This window comes from Odontomachus brunneus, unplaced genomic scaffold, assembly GCF_010583005.1.
Source record: "Odontomachus brunneus isolate Ranch 3 - 2012 unplaced genomic scaffold, Obru_v1 Obru_scaffold_093, whole genome shotgun sequence".
In the NCBI taxonomy this organism is placed as follows: Eukaryota; Metazoa; Arthropoda; class Insecta; order Hymenoptera; family Formicidae; genus Odontomachus; species Odontomachus brunneus.
The window spans coordinates 1,124,860-1,139,898 of record NW_022639543.1 but is presented as its reverse complement, the minus strand read 5'-3'; the positions used below and the strand labels follow the sequence as shown (position 1 = coordinate 1,139,898).

At 42.3% G+C, this 15,039-nt stretch overlaps 1 protein-coding gene across 1 annotated transcript in view; it reads left to right on the top strand.

Annotated features, from left to right (window-relative positions):
• LOC116848363 (phosphatidylinositol 3-kinase regulatory subunit alpha) overlaps positions 1-15,039 on the top strand; it is a 73,701-nt gene that overhangs the window by 18,898 nt on the left and 39,764 nt on the right. The gene's annotated exons all lie outside the window — the stretch shown is intronic.

Here is a 15,039-nt window from a genome sequence, read left to right as displayed (position 1 = left end):
GGGGGGGGGGGGGGGGGGGCGAGAAACGAGAGGCTGATGGTATGCGCACGTAAACCGCCAATGTGCGTACTGTAGCGTTACAGTTTTACACGAGATGTTTGTGATAAACGCATGATCTCTTTTCTAGCGTGCTAATTACGTCACGAGATAGCGTCTCTCTCTTATTTCGAGATAGTATAAACGTAACTATTTAGTTTTCATAGCTATCATTTAAAAATTTTTTCGACGTAACGAAGAATTCTTTCTTTCGTGGCTAGCCGTTCTAGGATTTATATGATGAAATGTGTAAATTTGATATCTTTAGAAAATAGGAGAATTCCCCCGTTTCTTCGTAACGTTTTTAGCGGGATGCTTTATTCGCACAATTAACTCGGATTTATTGAAATTAATATTCCTCGTAGGACCTTCAGAGAGAGTTTATCATATTTTATTATATATTTTATTCTATATGTTATTTTACTATTTTACATTATTTGTTTATTTATTATTTTAATCTGCATTGATTTAACTATTCGTACTTGTAATCACTTGTTAATGTTTGTCTTTATTACCTGTGTTCTCGCATTGCTGCACGAATTGCTAAGAAAATTAATTCTTTTAAAATTAAGTGAATTTGAATTTAAATAACACATTTGGAGAGTTGAGTTACTCTTCTAGTAAAAATGTATGCAGTCTACGTAGACATCTGCCTAGTTATTGTCTAGTATGCATTTTCATTAGTTGTAATTGTGGGCGAAAAACTGTAACAATTATCATATTTTCCAAAAGGAAATTTTTTTTCTCCTTGATGATAATAATACTTTTACTTAATGATAATAATAAATGTTCGCGAAGACACATAACGTCAAGCCGATTATTGTTATATTTTATTTAATTTTTTTAGCCATTCGCTCTCGACATACAATATATATCACGTATATATCGTGGCATTTCTCTCTGTTCTGCCAGTACATTTCGTTTCTACAAGCGGCTTCCGTCGGCTATTCGCGCAATACCAGTCGAAAGTTCGCTTTGTCCTCGGACGCATTTGGCCGATGACATCTTGTATAACTCGCTGTCGTGCACATTCGTATGTGCATCGTCGTACTCTCCGCGTATCAGACCGGTCGATTAAACTAAAATTAATTCATCCAGTTCCGCAGCACTTTCGAGCGACATGATCGCGCCGACGTGTCCTTACGGTGTCCTGGAGCTACTCCCGAGGACGAACGGGGCTCTTTAATCGCTTTTCCGCGGCGTTCATGCATTCTCACCGGGGAGGATAATTACGCGCGCGATCCAAACGAATTATCAATTATAAGCTTATTATTAACGACGATCGAGATGTCCTCCTCTTAACAAATGTGTAATTTTGTAGTCCCCCGCTCATTTCAAGCCCCGAGATGCGAATTTTTATTGAAATACCGATGATTGAGATCGGCTCAGGCTTCACTTTGGCCTTCGATATTTATCGACAAGCGCGTAGCTTTACAGCTTCCTTGAGGCGAATATTCTTCTTTGCGCATTTGCATCTCGCTCCCGTCATACCTAATCGCGAACATACTTCTGTTTCGGACGATATCAATCGCGATTTCGCGAATATTCGATAATTTTCGGGCGATAAATACGCGCGTTCTTTCATACGTATTTCAAAATATCGCATGGAATATAGCGTTACAATGTCAAATCGCACCTTAAAAATATATAATATCCAAAGCTCATTGACTTAATAAAAAAGAAACTACTCAATTCTTCAAATACTGAGAAAATAAAACGAATTAGTACATGGAAAAAAATGGTTAAAAATAAAGAAAAACTGGCAGTGCAAAGTACAAAGAGAATTATTGGATAAATATTACAAAGGAATTCAGGACGCATCTCAGGACGAAATATAGATTGTCTGAAAAAATTGTTGGGATAACTTGAGGACTTGTAAACATTATGCTGAAGTTTGTAATAAACTTTTCGCGCGACAGATACATACTCTTACTAATTTCTTACTAATTTCTTACTAAATATTAATCTTATTTATTTAATTTACATTTAAAAAAATGTTAACGTAGATCATTGTGCATACATCATATAAGTTCAATAATTCGTATGCAAGTGGTGAATACTTCTTCTACCTCATCTAGTTCGTTCTTCACTCACTTTTATTTTTTTTTTATATGTTACTAGTTTAAACTACTAAGCGTTACTTAGGTTATCATAAAGTGCCAAGAAGATGAAATCAGGGAAAAAGATTTCGCGTGATAGAGTCTGCATGAGAAGTTTTAGAGAGTAACTATATAAAATTCGATGCACATCGGCTAAAGGGTTTAGGAGTCTATAGGAAACATATAAACATTCTGTTTTGTATATATAGATTTTGTAATGATTATTTTTTAAACCATCTGCTAATAAAATCGCGATTATTGCGATAGTATATACATATAACTCCAAAAAGTTGGATGGTAACAAATTTTGATGCTGAAATCAGTAGCGTTCTAGTATTAAACTTTGTTTATGTTCATTAAACGTCCAAACTTCGGTGTTTAACCGCAGGAAATCGACATTAATCGAAGTTTAAGGTAGTCGTGGAGCGCAACATTTCCTTTAAACCAGGTTTAATATGTTATATTTCGATTGAAGCAAGTTGTGGCAGTCCGAGCGTCGTGTTAATTTTTCGGTTATTTATTGATTGCCAAAGTTAAAGGAAACTGTCGGTCATTTCATGGTTACATCTTTTTATTTCTACGTATTTTGCCGAAATTTTGCTTTCTTGCTTCTCATCGATCAAGAGCTCTGTGACGCGTACTTAGGAGCCGGATATTTTTGCAATTCCGATGAATAACGCGCTGTCCCGGGATAGTGGACTTCTCTGACGAGATCCGCGGCATCTCGGATTTTCACGCGTCGTTTCGAAAGCCACGCCGTGACTCATTAACCCGCTGACCCGGCGCGTATCAACTTTATGCTCCCCATTATTCGTGTGATGCGTGAGGAAGCGAGTGAACTTGGATCGTCGCGTACACGTGTTAAGGAAGCGCACTGTCTCGTCTGGTCGCGCTTTTAACCTTTCGTAGATACTTTAGTAGTCTAATATATGTGATATAGCTGTGCATATACAGACGTACACAGGACAGCGATGCTATCTAGTCGACTCGCCGGCGCGATACGTTGGGTGAGTCACAAATACAAAGTGTCACTAACATAACGTGGCTGCCACTTTAATGTGATATTCTTTCCAATTGAATTACAATTTATAATTACAGATAACAATTGGCACCGACTGTGTCGAATTATGTGCCGAATTTTCGAGGCCTCGCGTCTAAAAACGTAGGTAGACTTGACAAAACTTCAATTTGACTTCACACTCGCGTATGCCACGAGGCCGTGGCGTACGTGGCCACTCTTTTCTTCGTTGCAATTTCCGCCACGATTAGCCTACGGCTGCATTTCGGGGTACGCCGGGATGCTCGCAACGGAGCTGCATTGATTCGCAGATACAGAGGCAGCCGGAGGCGCGCTCGGGGCGCGGAGGTCATGGGTAATGGAGTGCACCGTCACGTTGCTATGGGAAATTCGGAATTCCCCGGGTAAGGGTGCGAGGATAGCTGGCCGTCCCTCCTCGGAAAGGCTTTCGCGAACGAACGCCGTTTTACGTCCGTGGCCGATTACGCAGCTCATTCGAGCCGGATGACCACGATCAATTAATTCCCGAGTAGAAAATAAGCTGGAATACAGCCAGATATTTTGCTCACTGTCCAATGTTTGTCCAGCATTGCTGCCTGGACTCTAGATCCTTAGTTTGATCCGATCATTTGTCCCGATAATAACGACAGCAAAATAGTTTTTATAGATAAGTGTTATCAATTTCTAAGCGACTTCTAAGTCATTCCTTATATTCTTATTTTTAATTCTTATTTTCTTCTTAATTGCTAACACAACACTGAACTTTCGATTGTTTTATTTAGTTTATTATTTGAGAATTATCAATTCTCAACAGAAATTCGATTTTTTTTTACATTTTCGTGCCTGAACATTTACTGTGATAGTGATTTATGAACAAAAATTTTCAAAATTAGAAATTATAACATTAATTTCACACTATCAAACTTTATTGCAGTGAATGTCTCAAATGTATTAGCCAAAATCAGTCAGTTTTAAATAGACATAAACTAGATATAATTTACTAATTAGTTTGTTCTGGTTAATATCTGGCGAATTTTTATTTAGGAAGTAAGAACCAGAAGGTCGCGAACTGGTGATAATTAGCAGTTTATCAGTCTGTCCTGGCTAGCTTTCCTGATTAATTTTGATTCGGATTTTTTAACGTCATCTATTATTTGAGTTACTTGTACAATTAACCAGTTTGATCTGCGCTTTTTTTACCCAATTGTTTAATGTTACTGTCTAGTGAAACAATTGACTAGTTTTTGGCTAGTTTTTTCCGGAAATTTTTCTGCTCGGGTTTTTCTGTGCCGAATCGGCTTGCGCGTCGAATTAATCTGTCGATTGAATTTTGTCTGGCTTTTTTTTGTTTCGCTACCTATAAAGCTCGAATGTCCAGGTTAACAGCGGAAAGTAAATTGCCGTGCTCGGAGGATTTGAACAATTTTCAAGGTGAAACAGATCGGCCACGATGAAACGACGGCTTCGTCATCGAGGGCGATTACGCGCCTAATTATCGATGTCCGAAGTATCCGGGCGAGTTATGTAATTCCCGCGCCATTGCAACGCGACAATCGTGTCTACGCGACTCCTCGCTCCTCCTCGATTCCTCTCGCGCGTGATTTTGCAAATTGCGACGTGATAATCCATCGCGCGGCGTCTACTGCTCGCACGAGCTGCGCTGTCGTTAATCCGCGCTTAAGGAGCCCGGCGATCGATTCGCAGAAAGTGCACGGGCGGCGCAACTCGCGAGTAATTAAGATAAAAGATTACTCGGCGAGCCTCGGTGCTTCTCGAACCACGTCGGCGTTGTAAATCCTTCCGCGACTGAACGAAGTAATTTCTGCGCGTTTCAAAAATTCTGGACGTATTCAGCGTGTTCGTTTAACAGCTGAATGCGATAACAGCTCGAGTTACGCGAGATCTCGTGCTCGCTCGGCCATTAGTTACTTTAATTCGTTCTAAACTTGACGTAACCATGGCAAAAACGTCAAATGTGTTTGCCTACTTTCACACGATATTCCATTGTATAATTGTATTGCTGTGTGTAGTATATAATTGCTCGAAGCAGTTTACTGGACTAACTTTTGGTTAGTGGACCAACTTTTTTCAAGATATCTATCGTGAATAAATTTAAAACGTATTTATTTATAGTGTAAAAAGAGCGCGAGCAATTGTGAAGCATAGGAGAAGGAAACTGGCGAAGATAAGGCAACCAAATGATAGAGATGACCACCAAGATGAGAAATGAGCAAAAATGGGGTGTATATTAATACACAAAATAAATGGGGTATATGTTAATACTATAGAATTTCATTACGATGAGAACATATCATTCTAATGATAATGATAGCTCAGACTCAGAACTTGATTAAATAGTACAACTACAAGATTGGATAAAAGTACGTGTGTCATTTAATGGTTGTGAAAGGTGTCACAAAGGTGTGTAAAAGGAGAAAAACGTGAAAATATATTACGCCCCAAAGATTTCCTGTTCTATAACACCGATTAGCATTAAAATTTTTTCAGTTAGAAAGCATTCATAAAAAATGGAATGCTACTGGGTAAACCTGCCTATTTTATGAGCAACAAACTTGATCATTAATCAATCGAATAGTTTTTTGTTCATTTCTGTTTTCATTCGGTAAATGGGTTCAGATTTTGCGCAACCGTCGTGCACAGTAACTGCAGAAAAAGCGTTACATCTTGATTGGGATCCCAAATAGAGTTTTATTTTACAATCACTAGACAAAAGTTAACATAATTGCTCGAAAACATTGAATTTTTGCAGCAGTGTATAAAAACTTAATTTAATATACAATAATAAATAGAAATCGCTTTTGTCGTTTGCTTTTTCTTCCTCGCCTTGATGGAGTGATTAACACGACGTCGAAATATGGGTTATTATAACGGTAGCTGAACATTTTTGTAACGCAACGATAGACATTTCTTGGTACAGATAAATTAACGCCAAGCCAGCGTGTGCGAGTGCACGATTAAGTTTCACCAGCGAACGCTGCGCGAAGTCGCGTTTATCGCCTCGCGTTTGAATTGTGAAGTTTTTATGCAGATAGATCGTAGAATTAAAGATATATCAAAAACTGCATTCAGGCTAGACACACGGCTTCCGCGTATACGACGCGACTTACCGCGGTCGTTAAATTGCGACAACGTAACGTTGATGCGCTCGAACGCGCTCGCATAAACGCTTAGTTTTTGCTCCGTTCGGTTTTCGTATCGCACACATCATGCGCGCTTGCAACTTGCGGTGCAATCTCGTCGTCGTCGTCGTCGTCGTCGAAAACAAGCTTTCTCCCTCGGTGTTTGTCTCTCGCGAGCACTCTCGGAAGTATCTAACCCTTTCGGACCTTTGGGTATTTTTAAATTCGACAACAAGTAACATAAAAGAAAAATAATGTCTTCGGTTGGAAATGAATGCACTGTGTACGTGCTCGGCGGATCGGCCGGCCGATTCTCGATTACGCCAACGCACGATCGATGGCCCAGTGGAATCTGCGATCGCTCGCAAGTCGGTGCCGTTTAAATTCGCGCGTAAACACTCGCTGGCATCCGGAGACCCTCGGTTTTTGTCGCGTGTTGTTTCAGCTGCCGATTCGGGCCGTACGTGGCATGAAATGATGGAACACGACCTCAGAGCGCGACGCCTATTGCAAGTATCTAGCGACATTGCGATATTGCTCGCCGTAACTTAAAATTCATTTGGACTCTGACGCGAGTTTCATAAAAATGCAAACATTCCCATGGACATCGATTACGCGCGTGAATCATTCAACTCTAAAGAATTAACCTTACAAAGCTCGTGCCACTTTTCGCGCACGAGCATTATGTCATTAATTGTTAAACAGGTAGGAAGCAAAATGTGTTGCTACTAATCTGAGTAAAAATAAAACTAGTAGGTCTTATCTACTAAGAAGAAAACTACCGAAAAATATAATTTTTAATTAAATATTGTTTACTTTTTTGTGATATCATATTATATAAATTAAATTTAAGAAATATAATTTTTATAATTAAATATTGTTTACTTTTTGTTCTATAAATTATAGAAATTTATATAATTGCATGTTACAAAATATGTACACAATATATAGCAGATCTATCAACTGGAGAAGTCAATTGGCGTAGCGTGTAAAAAAGTAGACGATTCACAATCTAAAGTCCTGAGTTTGAATCCCATTTTTGTGTAAAAATGAGTTTTTCAAATACATTTTAATCAGTTAGCTAACTTTACGCAAAATAATTCTACTGCAACATCTTGAAAAACACTTGAGTTGAAAAAATAATAAGATTCTCAAAATAGGAATATAATTGTATTACTAGTTTCATTCAATTCCTATTTAACCGGGATTGAAATTTTGATTTCCTTTCAGCCTCACTATTTATTTCAACACCTATTTTAGCGTTAAAGAAAGTGAAAATTTCGGATATTATTAGAGTAAATTATATCAGGAATAAAAATTATATCATTAGAATAAAATCTACTTTACTTACTTACAAGTAAACCTACCCAAGTTACACTCCGATTTCTTTCTAATTTGGCACAAATGTAGAAGTATAAAAAATATTTAGGTCATATTTTTTTTATTTTGGCCCACTTTGAATTTCACGTTTATAGCTTCTTAGCAGTTTATAACTTTTTAACGTTCTCACTCCTATCATCAATAAGTGCAACAAAAATGCATAAGAAATAAAATTGAATACAAGATATAGGCTTTTTGGTTTGTTGATTGTGAATATGAAGTCAAATGTGTAAAATTATTTTTATAGATAATAAAATGTTTAAACAAAATATGTAAAAATTTGAAAAAAATTATTTATACGAATAATTTCTCGGTTTGGCCGAGATTCAAACTATTTTTGACTAATTTAGTACAGATTTGAAATATTTCGATGGAATCTCGGCTAAAGAAATTTAGAATGGTTCGTGTCTCAGCTATGCTGATTTTGTTAAAATTATTTAATTATATCTTGTAATCGATTTTATTTCTTATACATTTTTGTTGTACTTGTTGATGATAGAAGTGAGAACATTAAAAAGTTATAATCTGCTAAGAAGCTATAAACGTGAAATTCAAAGTGGGCCAAAATGAAAAATATGACCTAAACATTTTTTGTACATCTACATTTGTGCCAAATTAGAAAGAAATTGGAGTATACCTTTTGGATAGGTTTAGCTCTTACTGCGTTGAAGAATTCAAGGTTTAATATAGAGCCAAAATTTCGGAACAACGACATCAGCCGCTCCTATTTGAAAAATTACATTTTAGCTGCCACAGCTATATTTTAGCCCCTTTCTGCTAATTCTTTTTCTGTGTGCAAGCGACGCTAAGCAATCGCGCTATTCTCGGGACTGTAGAGAGAACGCGCCGGGCGCTCACGCGTAATCACGACGATCGATCCGCCGAATTTCGATAAAGGGCACCGGGTCTTCGCCGGGCGAAGGGACGACTGTATGGCGTGGGCGGCCCTGTGACCTTGAACAGGACGTGCCTCTCGCGATGCGCACGCGCGCCCGCAGGGCTCGATCATCCTTCGTCGCCAGGGACCCTTCGCCACACCGCTGGCTCGGAAAGTCGCTTTTCACTTTCACGTCCCTTTCCCTGTCCCTTCGTCCTCGCTCGTCCGTTTGCGTCAGCCCACGCAGCGCGCTTTTACGATAAGAGCGAGAGTCAGATTCGCTCGTAAAGGGCATGGTGGACTGAAGGGCGCGCGCGATCGAGGCTGTCATGATGAAAAGAAAAGAAGAAGAAGAATGCATGCGTTTCGTACAAACGATCGTCTACTAAAGTTATCGATGTTAACGCTCTATCGAGCATGCAGACTCCATCACAAAGGGGCTTCCTTGCGCGTTTCCCTTCCTTACGTAGCATCCTCGAAATTTGAGCATAGATTGCCTCGTTAATCGAACGTCTCCTTCTATCTAACTTTTCGGAAACTTTCCTTTTTGACTGATTGGAAATCTTTGAGGGAGAAATAATTTAATTAAGAAAGGCAGAGAAAGATAGGACTGTTGATTTGATTGTTTTAACATCTTTTCTCAGTTGCATCGTCCCTCGTTTGTCAATCTCAATTTTTGTCTGGATATATTATGTAAATTTCAGAATAGTCGCAAATATTCACGCTTGACTCGGAATTTTGTCTGACACGAATGAATCTCGTAAATAAGGATCGAACGCTCAGAACGAGAGAGTTGATATTTGACACATATTATAGAGTTGAGTATTTTTTTGTTGCGCGATCTTTATATTGTCTATTTAATGACAATCTTTAGTCGAATAAATTAAACATGCGACAGCTGCTCCCGATAAGTGTTCGGTCCTTTATCACAGTTGGTCTTAGATAAGAGCGATCCTCAGTTGACAGACTGATTGCGATTCGATGATAATTTTTCGTTAATCGCCGTGATCATATTTTAAATCAGATAACCGATCGAAAAAATATTAAATGTTTGTGTCTCAAATAAAGGCGGATAATATCTATTCTAAAAGCATTAATAATATGTATGTATGTGATTGTGCTTGTAATATGAAATCATGTTTAAACTTGGGGAAACTTTTTTCTCGTGGGATACCTATTGTTGCATGAATATTACCGCCTTTGTTTCATTTATTTTCACTTGTTTAATGACGTGTTTGATTGTACATTATCAACTTTCGTCAGTCATACGTGCGACGTTAACTATAAAATTCATGTCAACGCTCGCTCTCGTTGCTCGATCAATATCCGTTGCGAAGCGCTCGTCGCCGTTTCGTTAAACAAATAACAAACGCGAAAAGCTAGGAAGAAAAGGCTCACAATCGCCGCTAAGGAACGCATTGACATCATCGAAGCATATGAAAAATCATCAATCATAAAGAGAGAGAGAGAGAGAGAGAGAGAGAGAGAGAGAGAGAGAGAGAGAGAGAGAGAGAGAGACGAGAAATCTCTTCGAAACCAAACAATAAATTTCGATTGTATATGGTCCACCTGTTTATATCGTCGGAAAATTGATAAGAAAACTTGAAGAAAAATCAATTTGAAGTTTGACCGGCCTTGAAGAATCCGGAGAAGAGAGATTACATTGTACAATACGCAATGAAACTCTATCCGAAGAATATTAAAATTACGTTATTTTTCTGATAAAAAAGTCCGAAAGCCTTAACACGCAAATCTGGTTATCACCGGCAAAGTGCCGCAAAAGACTCGGAACTCTTTAGCGAGAAGATGAAAACCTGAAGAGAAGAGAACCTGAAAATGTCTGTGTCTGTCCGATAAGACGAATTTGATTTCGAGAGTGTTCCAATTCTTCTAGAACAGTATTTTCGGGTCCAATTGTTCTTTACAGGAGCTGGCCGCAAGGACACTCGAAACGAGTCAGCAAATTCGCAATGGACTTTTGCACAAAACACAGTTTCGTGTAATGCAGGTTTTGCTAAAGTTTCTATCTAGCGATATTTTTTGTTTCCTGAAAATTAATTCTTGTATTGGATATAGAATGTCGTAGCATGAAGATGCTACGACGCAGCGTGAATGATAAAGGATTATTTGCGCTTTAAAAAAAGAAGAATGTCACGTTTACGCGACTCCCAACATCTCTTCGAATCCGATTCGATGAATGAATCAGAAGGGATTCTCAGGTTCTGCACCACGATTAAGCGAGTAAAGTTTTCTTGTTATTTGATGTTGCGCGTCAAAATATACTTTTTCAGGAGAAAAATTACTGAAAATCTATGGTTTTCAGTATATTTGCTATCAATTTTTAGTAAAGAGAATGGTCAATCTTTTAGCTCTCTTCATTTTGTGGCATTTGAAATCCTAAATTATTTTTTGATAAAATTGTAGCTATTGATGAGTAAATTGAAGATATACAAAGTAATCCTTATAATTTCAGAGAAAATAGAAAGATACGCATTCTATCAAAATAAATGATATCGTTAGGACTCTTACGGGAAACGTAAGGAAATGGTGTAAGAAATAGAAACAATGAAAGTCTTTATCAATAAAATAATAATACAGATTTATAAGTGTTAATAATACCTATTAATTTAGGATGATTTTTAGCAAGCTCTCCGAATAACTTAATCATCGATTAATTTCGTTGTAGAGATAGCAGAAATGGATAATAGTTATTTGCCAATAGTCTAATCTAACGATTTATTATGACAGAATACATATTTTATTTTCTCCTTAAATAATGAGGCGCATTATTTTGATACTTGTATGTCTTTAATTTACTCGTGTAAATAGCTATAAAAAACAGCTTAAAATTTTGAATACCGCAAAATGGGTCTGAACATACTCTTTTCTTCAAAAAGAACACAATAATTTAATTCCGAACTTGTTTAAGCAGCTTCTTTGTTACGCGAAAAGCACGCTAAGCAACGATTAGCTTTAAAGCTCGTTATCGCAGGTTCTGAAATGGGGAGTATTCTCGCAAGATTCTCGTAGCTCGGTCAATTCGCACGTTCGTCGCCTAGAAACGTTCGGCAGGAAATTTCCATTCCGGTAGTTCGATCGGGCCGAAACGGCTCGGGGCCCCGACGTCGTCCTAGCACGAGTCTGCTCGGCGTAAAGGCCACGGGAAGAACCGAGGAGTGTCGGAGATTGCCGAGGCGGTTGCGCTGAGCATGAGCTACCCTCGGCAGCTCGCGACTGCTATGGCTATTGACCGAGCTTGGAAGACCGGCCGGTCAGCTGTGCGCTTCGCCGGCGGTGTGATATTCTGTTCCACGGCCAGGAAGAAACCGTCCACGGGTCGCAGACGGCGAGACGGTGGCCAGTCCGGCAGGGATTAGGACTGGTGTAGTCGCAACGAGCGTCGTGACGAAGCACCGGGACGAAGACGTGCGGCGAGTGAATGTGTCCGTCCAATTGGATCCGAGAAGCGGAGCAACGGAGAGTCCTCCAGAGGGAGAGATGGGCGATATTCTATGATCGGTGGTACTCGTAAACAGCATCGCCTCGACCAGAGGCTGGAGCAGCTGCAATCGCGCTTACATATATCTGCAAGTAGAACCGAAGAGAGACTGCCTGATCTCGTCGTCGGTGGATCGATTTGGGTGAAAGCCCAAAACTTGCTGTCCGCTCGCTACAGCCGTGGAAGATAGTCGCTTGGAGTAGGAGAGTAAACCAGACAGAGAACGGCAGTCAAGGAGGGCTAGAGAAGAAGCGGGAGGAAGAGAGGGAGGGAGAGAGGGAGGGAGAGAGAGAAAGAGAGAGGGCAGTACTGGCAGGCAGAAAGAGAGAAATAGATGGAGAGAGAGAGAGGAAGGCAGATTGGCCCACGGGCAATACTCGACATGTAGAGACTGGCTGTGTGCACGGCCAGCGCGGTGACGATCGCGTTGAAGAGAACGAGCCAACAGCAACGAGATTCGGAGAGTGACTACGACGACGACGACGACGACGACGACGACAACGACAGCAACAACAACAACAACAACAACAACAACAACAACGACGACGACGACGACGACGGCGACGACGACGACGACGACGACGACGACGACAACGACGACGACGACGACGACGTTGTCGGAAGAAGACAGAATAGAGGGGCAAAAAGAGAGGGGGAGAAACACAGAGAAAGAGAGAGAAAGACAGAGGAGACAGAGATGGAAAAGACGACGGATAAATAGGTGTCGTATACATATGTGTGAAGAGTGACGCGTGTGCTGCCGCGACGTGTGCAGGTGTACGCGTGGTGCGGGCCGCTGGTGCAAAAAGTGCAGTGCCCAGTGGACTTTTCCATACCGGAGAAGCTGCGTGCGTGCGTGCGTGCGTACGTACGTACGTGCGTACGTGCGTGCGTGTCTGTCTGCCTGTCTGCCTGCCTGCCTGCCTACCTGCCTGCCAATCTACGTGTGCCTGCGTGCGTGAGAGTGCGTGCGCCGCCTTCGCGATCGCAAACGAACACACCGGCGAATTTTCGGCCGAGTACCTGTGGCGAACGAGGATCGACCGGTCGGCACACTCCTCTCTTCTCGAGGTCTACGTGGCCCCGTGAGAGAGTCAGGCGAGAGACGGAGCATCCGAAAGGGATGCTGTCACGATTTCGTAGGGTGCGTGCGTCAGGTACGAGGAAAGAGAGGGATAGAGATCACCCCAGAGGGTGATCAGCCGCGGCACTGACGTTGGCGAGAACACCTTACGTAGACGGCTTACTGGGTGGAAGCGGCCAACTCGTTGGTACAGGGAGAGGAGGTAATAGGATCGCTCGCCACCGAGGTCTACCTTGCCGACTGAGGCAGAGAGAGAGGAGGTGGGAGAAGAGAGAGGAGGGGACAGTGGGAGAGGGAGCGAGAAAGTAGAGAGAGAGAGAGAGAGAACGAATGAACGAACCTGGTACACACACACGGACTCCGACTTGGCTGACTCGCTGTCGGTAAAGCGTCGAAACAGCGGTGATCCGGCGAGACACGGGCGTCCGCGAGCACTCGCGGAGACGCAGCGGCAGTCGCGGCCTTCTGGTGGACGTGATAAGGACGAGCCGCGCGATTCGTTCCGACGAGCGAATCGGCGGCCGCGGAGTGCGAGAAAGAAGACGTTGCTACGGGAGGAAGAAACGAAGAAGAACCGATCAGCGGTACCGCGCCGACGAGGATACAGTCGTCTGATCGAGAATCCCGGCGCTACGTGCTGCGATCGTTATCGCACCAGCACCTACGAGACCTGGAAGACAAGTCGGTAAAGATAGAGAGTCACGGACAGGAGGAATAACAGTGGTCACGGGAGTAGACGGATCGGGTCCTTGATCAATAATCCAGTCCTACGTGAGCTTAATCACGCTCGACAGTGGAGAGCCGGCAAGACAGCAAAAAGGAAGAAAGAAAAGAAGAGAGGTATATTAGCGTCCTTGATGGGCCATCCGGCGCTACGCGATCGAGTTGTATCGTCGACATTGGCACGGCTTCGTCATATCGCCGGAGATTAGAGGCGAGCATATTTTAGCGACCGCTCATTCGGCAGACAACGCGACGAAGCAACCAAGAGCGACGCAGAGAGAGAGAGAGAGAGAGAGAGAGAGAGAAAGAGAGAGAGAGGACCCTACTTGCTGATGAGCGCGAACCCGCGCGATAAGCAGCTCGCGTCTCGAGTTGACGAGCCGCTGACTCGACGGACACGGGAGCCGGTTGTTTCAACGCTATTAGTGGCCGCGATGACTCCAATTATTCGCGAGTGACCGCTACGTCCAATTCTGTCGTCCATTTCGGCAATTTTCGATATCCCGGCTGGATCGTGCCGGCTTCACTGGAATTTATCGACTCGCACGTGCAACGTGTCGACAATTCCCTGGACACTGCGAGGAAACTCCATTTCCGCCGGGGACCTGGACTCTGGCGACAGTGGACAGTGATCGACGGCGACTCGGGAGTCGATCAAGAAGCCGTGAGATCAGGCGCATCACGGACCCACCTGACTCGACACACTATCGCTAATTGCCCCATGGACGAACCGTCGCTTCGCATGGATTAATCCGCCGAGGACGAGCCGGAATAATCCCGAACGATCGGCTCCTCCTCGACTTCAGCCCGGATTACTCCCGATCGCGCTCGATAAGCCACGAGGATCTTTCTACGGTTCACGTTTGCGCGGGGCTACGTTGAAAATCGTTCGGTGTCGTTGCTTGACAAAACCGGTTTCGTTCGGCTCGGCGAATCTCGGCGTTTATACAAAGGTCGTGTGTGAGAGCGCGCCGCGCGCGACTACGAGCGAGTGGTAGGAGTGAGATTTATGGAAAACGAATTTACACGAGGTCACACCCACGGGAGCGGCTCTCTCTCTCCCCCCCTCCCCCTCTGTCACTCTCTTCTCTCTCCTCTCTGCACTCCTACATCTGTCTTCTTCTGGCTTCGGTCTCTCTTTCTCTCTCTCTCTCTCTCTCTCTCTCTCTCTCTCTCTCTCTCT